General features: G+C 46.4%; 1 long non-coding RNA gene across 1 annotated transcript; it reads right to left on the minus strand.

Annotated features, from left to right (window-relative positions):
* Positions 1–3,348: 3,348 nt before the first annotated feature.
* Positions 3,349–8,982, minus strand: LOC111551441. The gene is made up of 2 exons (XR_002734365.1): positions 8,883–8,982; positions 3,349–3,977 (listed from the first exon to the last, which is right to left on the minus strand). It is a non-coding gene; the product is annotated as an uncharacterized LOC111551441 (long non-coding RNA).
* Positions 8,983–10,545: the final 1,563 nt, after the last annotated feature.

Below are 10,545 nucleotides of genomic sequence, written 5' to 3' on the forward strand. Positions count from 1 at the left end.
GATTCCTGGGACCTGTGGGGAAGCCCAGTGGGGGTGCTGGTGACCTTAAAGTTCTAGTCCCTAGACGACAGAGAATGGTAGGAAATTGGTGAATGTAGGCTTTGTTCCAGAAATTATTCTAGAAAAATTGCTGTAAATGCAAACTTTGATAATGGTACTGTATTAGTTCATTCTCATGCTGCTATTAAAGACATACTGAGCCTAGGTAATTTATAAAGGAAAGAGGTTTTCTTATTTTCACAGTTCAGCATGGTTGGGGAGGCCTCAGGAAATTAACAATCATGGCAGAAGGGGAAGCAAACACGTCCTTCTTCACATGGCGGCAGCAAGGAGAAGTGGTGAGTGAAAGTGGGAAAAGTTCCTCATGAGACCTCACTCACTGTCAGGAGAACAGCAGCATGGGGACAACCACCCTCATGATTCAGTGACTCCCACTGGGTCCCTCCCATGACACGTGGGGATGGTGGGAACTACAGGGTGAGATTTGGGTGGTGACACAACCAAACCATATCAGGTACCATGTGAACTATGTGAGTTCCATTTTACAGAGGAGAAAACTGATGCTCATAAGTATCTTGCCCAATGTCACATGGCTATCAAGTGTTAGAATTAGAATTTGAAAATAAATATGACAAACTGACAAGTTTCTGCCCTTTTTAAGAAGCTATGTTGCTTATCTGGGAGGTCCTGGGCACTTGGTTGGAGACACATAGGGCCTCTCGGCATGGATAGGCATGAGGTTTTGTCACTTTGCTCCTCCTGTCCCCACACCAACCACTCCCTCCCCAAGAAATATTTGTTCAGTGCCCAGCCAGACTCAGGAATGTGGCCATGAACCGGGGGTTCTCTGCCCTCACTAAACTTCCTTTTTAGGGAGGAGCTTCAAAATAAATGAGGTAAACAAACTAGATAATTTAAGACACGGTGAGTGCTCTGAAGAAAGTGCAAGATGGAGACGCAGTACAGAGGGGAATCAGGTCAGTCACTTAGGATAGCTCAGAAAGGGCTTCCTGAGGGTGTGACTTTTGAACCAAGACCTCAGTGATGATGGAGACTCACCGATGGGAAGACCTGGGGAAGGGCTTCTCCAGAGAAGCTCGGGGGCAGGTTCTAGAAGGCAGGCAGGGCTGGCTGGGCTTGGGGACAGGCTGTGTGTGAGGAAGCCGTGGTTTTCTTCCTAACCTTTATAGGGTCCTACCTGTCTTGACTCTCGCCAGCTTCTTACCTACAAACAACCGGATGCAATGGGTCCTACTTACCCTCTAGGGAGAAAAGGTCATGCAAGCTGCTCTTTGCTATCATTTAGAATTATAGACTTTTTCTTTATTGCAGAGCACTGTGTTAACCAGGCTGGGGGTGGTGGACACAGAAACTCTGAAGTCACCAGGAAAACTTCACAGCAAGGCTCTGACTGTGACTATTCCCTGCCTTCGTCTGGCAGAAAGGACTCTATGTAGCTGCCCCCATACTTGGCCAGACGTAAAGAGTTCTTTCTGCCCTCTGTATCTGTCCTCGATCCTCCCTCACGCTCGTTCTCTTCTCCTGGAAGGGGTTTCAGCCACATTGTGCCTCCTGCTGCGGTCTTTTTCCTTCTTCCTGCTTCCCAAGTTTACACCAGGCTACTTATTAACACAAGACCAGGTGTGTTATAAGCATCAGTGTATTGTGTGTGTGGATGAGCTTCAGTGGAGCACCTGAGAAAAACAAAAAACCAACCTTGCACATATTAACCACAATAGCTCCAGTCTAGGACTCCAGCAGACTGAGGCCTGAGCACACTCACTCTTTTTCAGTGAAGGAGCCAGGACGTTGCAGAGTGCTGTGAAAATGTCCTTTAGGTATTCCAACACCTTATAAGAGCTTGCTTATTTCCCCAGTACAGAAATTCACGGTGATCGTAAAAATTAGGAAAACACAGAAAAGTAGTTAAAGTAGCCACTGGTAATTACAGTTAGTATTATGTTTACTTTTTAATAAAAGTCAGATGAAATAATGAGATGGAATTACATAAGAATATTAAAAGGTAAAGCACGGCAAAAATTAGTCTAACCATCATTTTATGGCTGTACAGTAATCCTATAAGGTGGATAAATCATAGTTTTTTAAACATCTACCCTACTGGTGTATATTTAAATTCTAGCCAATTTTTCCATTACTTTAAAAAAATGCAATAAGCAACTGTGTGCATTCTTACATAGCTCAATATTCTTAGTCTCTCAGCCCAGATTCAGATTATACAATTATTGAATGAAAACGTATAAATATTTCTAATGCTCTTGATACCTATTGCCCAAGCAAGTTCTAGTTTCTGTGAGAGCCATAGACTGATTTGTGAGGTAGCCGCCTGGCCACCCCGGAGGGTCCTATTCTAAGGTAGCTGCGTGCTAGTTTGTGCCTGTGTGGCTGATCATGTGGTCCCATGGTGGGCTGGGAGAGGTAAAGTAGAGAAATGGAGGTCAGGGAATAGAGGGAAGGGCAAATTTGGGGATGTGGTAGGAAGCCCTTGTCCAGGAGAGTTCACATGGGGGAAGACATTGAGACACCTGAACAGAGGCCCTGGAAGGCCAAGGCCCTTCAGCCTGGAGATTCTTCCCCCTGGGACCAGTCTGGACGAGGGTGTGGAATGGCTATACCTGTGAAGCCTGGCGAAATTCTTTTTTTTTTGAGATGCAGTCTCACTCTGTCGCCTAAGCTGGAGTGCATGGCACAATCTCAGCTCACTGCAAGCTCTGCTTCCTGGGTTCAAGCGATTCTCCTGCCTCAGCCTCTTGAGTAGCTGGGATTACAGGCACCTGCCACCACGCCCGGCTATTTTTTGTATTTTAAGTAGAGACAGAATTTCACCATATTGGCCAGGCTGGTCTCGAACTCCTGACCTTGTGATCTGCCCGCCCTGACCTCCGAAAGTGCTGGGCTATAGGCGTGTTCCACCGCACCTGGCCAGAAATTCATTTTTATTTGGAATATAAACTACAGTGAGCAAATTCATGTTGATTTGGTGTATTTGGAAACGTTTGGGAAAGAAACTGCAGTGAGCATTTGCCTGCCTGTGGGGCCACCTGTGCAGCCGTCTCCCGCTTTCTCTGTGCCGGTGTTTCTGTAGCGAAGTGAATTAGGCTTCCTGCTGTGCCGCCACAATGAGCCGCCGGGTGTCTACCTCCATTGTTAGCATCCAATCAAGCAATAAGAAATAGCTGATTGGGAACACGTCCTTCATCTGGAGAACCATGTGAGCCTTTTCTTTCAAAGGAGGGTGGGGTGGACAGCATTTTCCCTTTGGTGATGAACCCTTGTTCCAGAAAGTATAAAACCCACTCATGTCAACACTGAAAAACCAAACCCAGTATGTCAAGATAGCATAGATGTTGATGTTATACTGCTTAGGGGAAACATTAATATTGTATGTGTCAACCTTGTAGAGCAAAGCTTTAGCGCTATTTGCTTATGAGCCCTGGAAATTAAAAGGGAGCAAAACTGGGGGACACTCTGTCCTCCTGTGGGAGAGTTTGGCCATTGTCACATCACCCAGTGGTATTTATTGAGGTCTGCATGTGTTCTGTTGCTTGTTCTGCAGAAGAAAAGGCACTGGGGTAATAGCAAAGGCACATGTACCCACGGCCAGTGCTGGGTTTGATGGACGTCCACGTGGCGGTCAGCGTGTGTCACCAAGTGTCTCTGTTTCTTTCTCAACATTCCCTTTCTCCTGCCTGTTCAGGGTTCCTGTCTCTGAATAAAAGCCCCAAGAGGACCGTGACTTTTTTTTTTTACTGCTCAGTTCAGGTAATATACAAGGCCATAGTCATTTTTTATGGCCAACAGTCTTGATTCAGAAATTCGAATGTGCATGCCAAGATGTTAAGCAAAATTCTGAACTTGACTCTAAGGTAAATCTATCCTTCCCCAGTATGGGTCTGTGGGGAGGGGATGCGAGTTTTATCCTCTACTTTTCCCTGTTCACCTCCTTCCACACTCAGGAGCTGAGATAGAGAGGAAAGAAGGAGGAAGGCCTGAAGGTGTTGTAAGGCTTTCAGTGACTCTCGGAGGCTGCAAAATCCTCTTTTGTCCTCTTGAGCCTACACTTTCTGAGACCTCTTCAGCCCTTTGGTGCAATCCAGTGAACCAGACCCCAAAGGATTCCACCCAGCTCCCTGTCTCCTATAAATACTCGCCTCTCATTCAGTGAACTCCAGGAGTGTTAGATGACCCGTCTACAACTGGACTCCGGCTCTGCTTCCCGAGTGCAACTGCAGGGGTGACCTTCAGCATCTGGGGTGGTGACGAATCCAGCCCCAGTTCATGGTCTCTGCATGGAAGGGGTACCCGGTCTCCTTCTCTCCCAGTTCCCAGGACCACAGGTGAAAGCCGTCTGCCCTCAGGCTCCTGCCACCTCACCTCCTGCTCCTGCCCAGCTCTGTGGCTCTGGCAGCCCTGTCGATCTGTGCAGACCCCACAGAACCTCGTTTCAGGGCCTTGGTGCTGACTCTTCTCTGAGCTGGAAAAGCATTTCCCTCAGTTGCCCGCGTGGCTAATCCTTTTCCTCCTATTTGTTCAGAAGTCACCCTTTTAGCAAGTCCTATTCTGGCCACCATATTTGACTTTCTCCTGCGCTGCCTCCAGTCCTGTACCCCTGAGTCTGCTCTACTTTTTTCTATGGTGCTATCACTTTCCAACCGACTGTGCAATTTAACCGTTTGTTATATTTATGCTGCTATTATATGTACCTGCTTCCATTAGTATGGAAGCTCGAGAGGGCAGGGGTGTCGGTCTGCACTGCTCACTGTTGGGTGCCAGGTGATCAGAGGGATGACTCAAAACATCAATGCTTAATGAGGTTTTGCTGAGCATGCAAATGAAGCAGCAATCTCTCAAAATCCTGCTTTCTCTCTCATAACTCTTTCTATGCGTGAAGTCCTGGATATAGCCTTTTAAAATTTACATATTGTGATTTGGCTTCTCTCTTTATGTGATTTCATTCTAATTCAGCTGTCTATTGGACATTCAATTTAATAACCCTTTTAGTATTTTTCTTAGAAAATGGTGGAATTGTGTTACTACTTTTCATGATTTTCAGCATGTTTCATATTAAAAAATTAAAGTAGTCTTGGTGAGTTTATTTTCCCCGGGGCCTGGAAATGACAGAATTGACCAGGTGAGCCAAAGGGCCAAATAATGTGAAAGTCTGGTTGGACGGAATATTCATAGTGGGTGCCTCTCGTCCTCCTCCTCCAGCCTGAGATCTTGTGCCCACCCACCTGCCCTGTGCACCTCTGCCATCATCACCACCCCCGTTGTCTGCGTTCAGAATGACAAGCCATTCCCCACACACACCGTACACTTTAGTCTCTCCTCCTCCACACCTGCTGGGAAGCCTCCCGGGGAAGCTGCTCCTTTTGTAACCCTGCCGCTTTCTTTTCAGGACACAATTTTCTCACCGTCTCTTCCTGGATTCCTTTCTTCACTTCCACATGTTAGCTGTCACCCTCCTCTGGTCATCATCCTGCACCTGCCTGCATTACAGACTGTTACATTGCACATTGCACTGGACAATTCATATATCTATATAAAGTAATTCTATCCTATATCTATCATCTATCTCTATCTATCTATCTATCTATCTATCTATCTATCTATCTATCTATCTATCATCTGTCTATCTGATCCCCTTTCTCTTTCTATCATCTATCTACCTATCTAACTATGATCTGTCTATGTAATCTATCTATCTTCTTTCTTTCTTTATCTATATCTATCTTTCTGTGTATTTTCTATCTATCATCCATCTGTCTGTCTATCATCTAAATCTATCTATCAATCAATCAATCATCTATTTCTCTATCTAAAAACTGGAAGGACCTGAGGGCAGTTTCTATGAATCTTTTTTTCTTCATATTTATAGTCCTAGGAACAACCACAGAGCCTGGAAAACACCCAAATGCCTTGAGGGTAGAGTCCATGACATATTTCCATTTGTGTATTTCCTGTACCTATCAAGGCGCTCAATTATATTGAATGAAAAACTGAATGGATACAATTTATCTTCACAGACCAAGAATCCCCTGGCTCCTGTAAAACTAAGCTGGTTCTACTGTTCCTTTCTGGGGCTCACTGTATCTAGCTCCATGCTTGCTGTTGTCCTGTGTGTGTGTTTGCTGTACCTGCTGTGTGTTTCCCACGTGTGTTGTGTGTCTCCTGCCTGAGTTCCTTTCCATCGTTTTCACAATTGCATCCTTGCCAGCGCACAAGACCCAGACTCTGATCCCACCTCTCAGTGAACCGTGTGTCCACACGTACATCACAGCCTCTCTGAGCTCTGCCTTTTTATTGTTAATGTCGAGAAAAATCGACGATGCCGTTAGTCTTTCCTGCAACCCTGAGAGCTCAGTACTGAGCAGAGTCTTGTGGTTGGTGAGGCGCTCTTGAGACTCTTGCCCACAACTTTTCTGTCCTTGAACTTGCTTCCGCCTTCTTGGCATGTGGCCAGGCCCTCCCAGCCTCACACCCCACAGGGCAGAGGATCCCAGAGTACTCTCTGTGAACCCACAGAGGCCCCTGCAGCCTGCACGCTTCCCACATCTGAGCAAAGCCAGGCTTCTGGCTGCCTTGTCCTTGCTAGATCAAGCTCAGAGATGCTCAGAGTCACACTGGGAGGGTCCCCTTCCATCACCAAGAATGAAAGGCACTGACTGGGCCTGTGGGTTACAACCAGCGTCCTCAGCAGCCTTGTCCTATGGGGCTCTGCTCCCCCCAGCTCACCTGGCATCCCTCTTTCCCACGTCTACAGCTGGCTCCTTGCCTGGCATGAAACACAACAGGGGGTACAGCTGAGCCTTTCACGGCAGTTTCTCTATAGCATTTTAAACTGCTCCTGGCAAAGTCTTCTCCCTAGAAAGAAAGGCCATTCTTGCCCCTCTCCTTCTCTCCAAAGATTTGACTTCAAAGGATATTTTTGATGTCCCTGACACCAGCTACTTTATTTGTGCTATAACTACAGGAGCAAGGCGTGTCAAACGGCACCAGTCATCATTTCTGTGCTTGAGAAGAAAAGGACAGATCATATTTATTTATGTGTCTCTATTTGTAACTCAAAGTAGAACGAAGAATGTGCTGAAAATGGTGGGTAAGGTATGTCGTGAGCAGCACAAGGCCAGGCATAGCCAAATCCACACACGTTTGTGTCTCTCCACAAGGTCAGACTTTACCAATGCTATTTCAATCATAAAATCCATGGGCTCTGTGGAGTTCCCAAAGAGGCAGCTGTCTAGGACTTCCATGCACTCAGGAGTCAGAGCCACCATGGCATGCAGGCTCAGGTCAGTCAATATTGCAAACCATGCATGATAGTATACTTAATCAATCTATAAATGTTATAGACAAGAGTTTTCACATCAAACAGAGTGACATTTAACCCAAGAGAAAAGGGGATAGCAAACGAACAAATACAAGGAAAGTGGTGTGGACAAGGAGCACCTCTTGGGTGAATCCTGGTGGTCCTCAGCATCTTGCAAGGGAGAGTCCTTCAGATGGGCACTACCTTTGAGCTGATCACAAGTGACAGTAAGATGTGTATGGAAGTGGCTGTGCTGAGCTGCTGAGGTCCTGCCCTTTGACAGCCCAGGGAGTCCTCTGGTGAGGATGATAGTAAAGGGTCACATCCCCATCCGGTCGGACGCCGTCGCTATTGATCAGGTGTACATCTGTTCCCTGCTGGCATGATGCCTTTTGAAGTATAAGACGGGGTCATGTTTTAAGACAGAGTCACTTATGCCAATGGTGCTGTATGTCATGTACCCTCATGTGACTGGGGGGCATTATGTTAACCTGTGTAGGGGGTGCTTCTACCAATGACCTCAAAGATTAGAGATCTTCCAAAAAGGAAGCCATGTCTTCATAAATCTCAGGGCACAGTATATTGTAAACTCACATATTTGCTGAATATTGGAGTCTTGAGAAAGGAAAGATCAACTTTGATTTGGCTGGCTATTTCCACTCTCCTAGAAAAAGTAGAAAGAGTGTTTTATGGGCACCGAGGCAGTCAACTGAAACCCTGGAAGGGTTGCAGCAGACTGTGTAAAACCAACGCTCTGACAGGAACTCTGCCGTTTAAAAAGCGGGGCAGAGGTTCCTGCTCATGGAGGCAGAGGCTCCTGCTCCCCTGCCTGGGCTGCGCTTCCCCTGCGGAGGGCTTGTTCCCGGCTCAGGCCTCAGCTATGAGGCGCCTACTATGCCCACACTGTCTACACTGCCTTTCCCTGGTTACTCACAATTTTTACACTCCTTTTATAAATTTCATCGCACTTGATGTAACCTGAGATGACTTAGCTTGTTCACTTTTTCTTGCTTATTGCTGCATCTGTGCATGGGAATGTAAGCTCCCAGTGGACCAGGCCCACATCTCAGTCACCGCTTACCCTGAGTCCCTGACACAGTGTGGGGCTCGATGAGGCCTTCCATACCCGTCATTACCTGAGCTGACGGGAAGGTAGCCAAGCCCCATTGGTGACCACAGTATGGAAGCCACAGCTGTCATGACAGAGGAGGCGGGTTTCTGGCACATGGCAGCTCGACAGTGCCCCCACAATTGGCTCCCCTTTCTCTTATGTCACCCCACAATGTCAGGGGCCTTTTCGGTACCCACTTCTAGGGCACACAGGGCCTTCCTGGAGAACACTCAAGAGGATGCTTAGGTTTGGATCGAGATTTCTTTCTGAAGCCCCGACCCTCATTCTGAGACAGAAGGCACTCTCCAGTGGCGTTGCCTAAGTCTCCTAAGCAAGATGATGTTGTCAAATACGGCAATAACCCAGCAATTATTTCTAATGCTCCTGAAAACCATGTACAGTAATCCCCAGTCCCACTTGCTCGCAGTGGATCTACAGGCTTACCTTTGGAGTCAGTGCTGCGGGAATTTGGTCTTAGATTTTGTTGATTGCATCGTCCTGATTAGAAGACTCACTTATGATGTGAACGTGGATTTTGCATCTCAGTTGCCTTTTCTGTAAAATTCACAGCATCTCAGGAAATCTTTGAAAATTACAAATCTGATCACATCCCTCTTTTTCTTAAAATGCTTCGATGGCATCCCATTTTCTTGGGGATAAAATGTAAACTCCTTAGGTAGTGAAGAAGGTCTTCTAACACCTCCCCTCTTCTCACTCTCCTTATATAATGGGTTCTGACCACACTGACTTCTTTTCTGTTCATAGACAAGATTCATTATATCTTTGAGCTTTCGCACATGGCGATCTTCTGTCTGGAACTTCCCACCTTTTTTTTTTTTTTTTTTTTTAGACGGAGTCTCACTCTGTCACCTGGGCTGGCATGCAATGGTGTGATCTCAGCTCACTGCAACCTCTGCCTCCCAGGTTCTAGCAATTCTCCTGCCTTAGCCTCCCAAGTAGCTGGGATTACAGGCGCCTGCCCGGCTAATTTTTTTTAATATTTTTTGGTAGAGATGGAGTTTTGCCATATTGGCCAGGCTGGCCTCAAACTCCTGAACTCAAGTGATCCACCCGCCTTGGCCTCCAAAGTGTTGGGATTACAGGCATGAGGCACCGTACCCAGTTTAGAATTGTACACTTTTGTTTGCCTACACCAAATGGCTAATGCCCATTACTGAAATCTCAGCATAAATGTCGGCTTTCCAGGGAGGACTCCTGGGCCCACTGTCTGTGTCAGGACTCCTACACTGGGCATCTCAGCAGCCTGTGCTCACCACCATGGCAATCATGACATGTTATTATGTATGTCTATTTAGCATCTACCTTCCCTGTCAACTGTGCATGCTAAGAGGAAAGGGGCCCTTGTGCCTCAATTCCTATTCCACCCCTCACACTGAACAGCATATTTGGCAAATGGATGAATGAAGGAATAAATGGATGGGGACAGGAATTTGGCCCAGGAGCTTTCAGAGGTGCTCCAGTTTTAGGACTCAAGGATTTTCTCAGCTCCCTGAACCTCTCCTAGTTCTTTTCCTAAGCCTTGCTCACTCAGTTTCTTACTTCTCTCTTTAATTTGTTTACTTCTGCGCTCAAGATCTCTGTCAAATTATTCTTCATTACGTCATCTGGCTCCTGGCTCATTACCAAATTAGCATTTTGAAAAACCACTCTGGCTTTGTGCATGCATGAGAGTACTCAGGCGCAGAAAGGGCTACATCGTGATGTGTGCACGCTAGACAAGAGGGTGTGACATTTGTATCAGTGACTACATGTCAATGTATAGGACTGGGTGCTTCAAAGCAAAGGACAGGGGTTCACAAATATTTTTCTTATTCCGTATCTGAGGGAGATAAGATTAATTCCATAGATAGCAGCATTTTCTGGAGCATCAATTCCCAGGGAGATTGAAAAAGCCTGCCCTTGAAAGGAACCTACCAGCATCGGAACAGTCTGCACCAACCCCTTCCTCCTTTGCAGAATTTTTATGAGAGCAGTATCTGCATTCAGAGTAGATGCTGTGTGTTTGGTAGCATGTAGAGGTGGTCGAGTGTCTTCATTTGTCTCTGAAACAGGATCCCACATAATATAACTTTGCAAGGGATAAGTA

This window comes from Piliocolobus tephrosceles, chromosome 8 (genome assembly GCF_002776525.5).
Source record: "Piliocolobus tephrosceles isolate RC106 chromosome 8, ASM277652v3, whole genome shotgun sequence".
NCBI lineage: Eukaryota > Metazoa > Chordata > Mammalia > Primates > Cercopithecidae > Piliocolobus > Piliocolobus tephrosceles.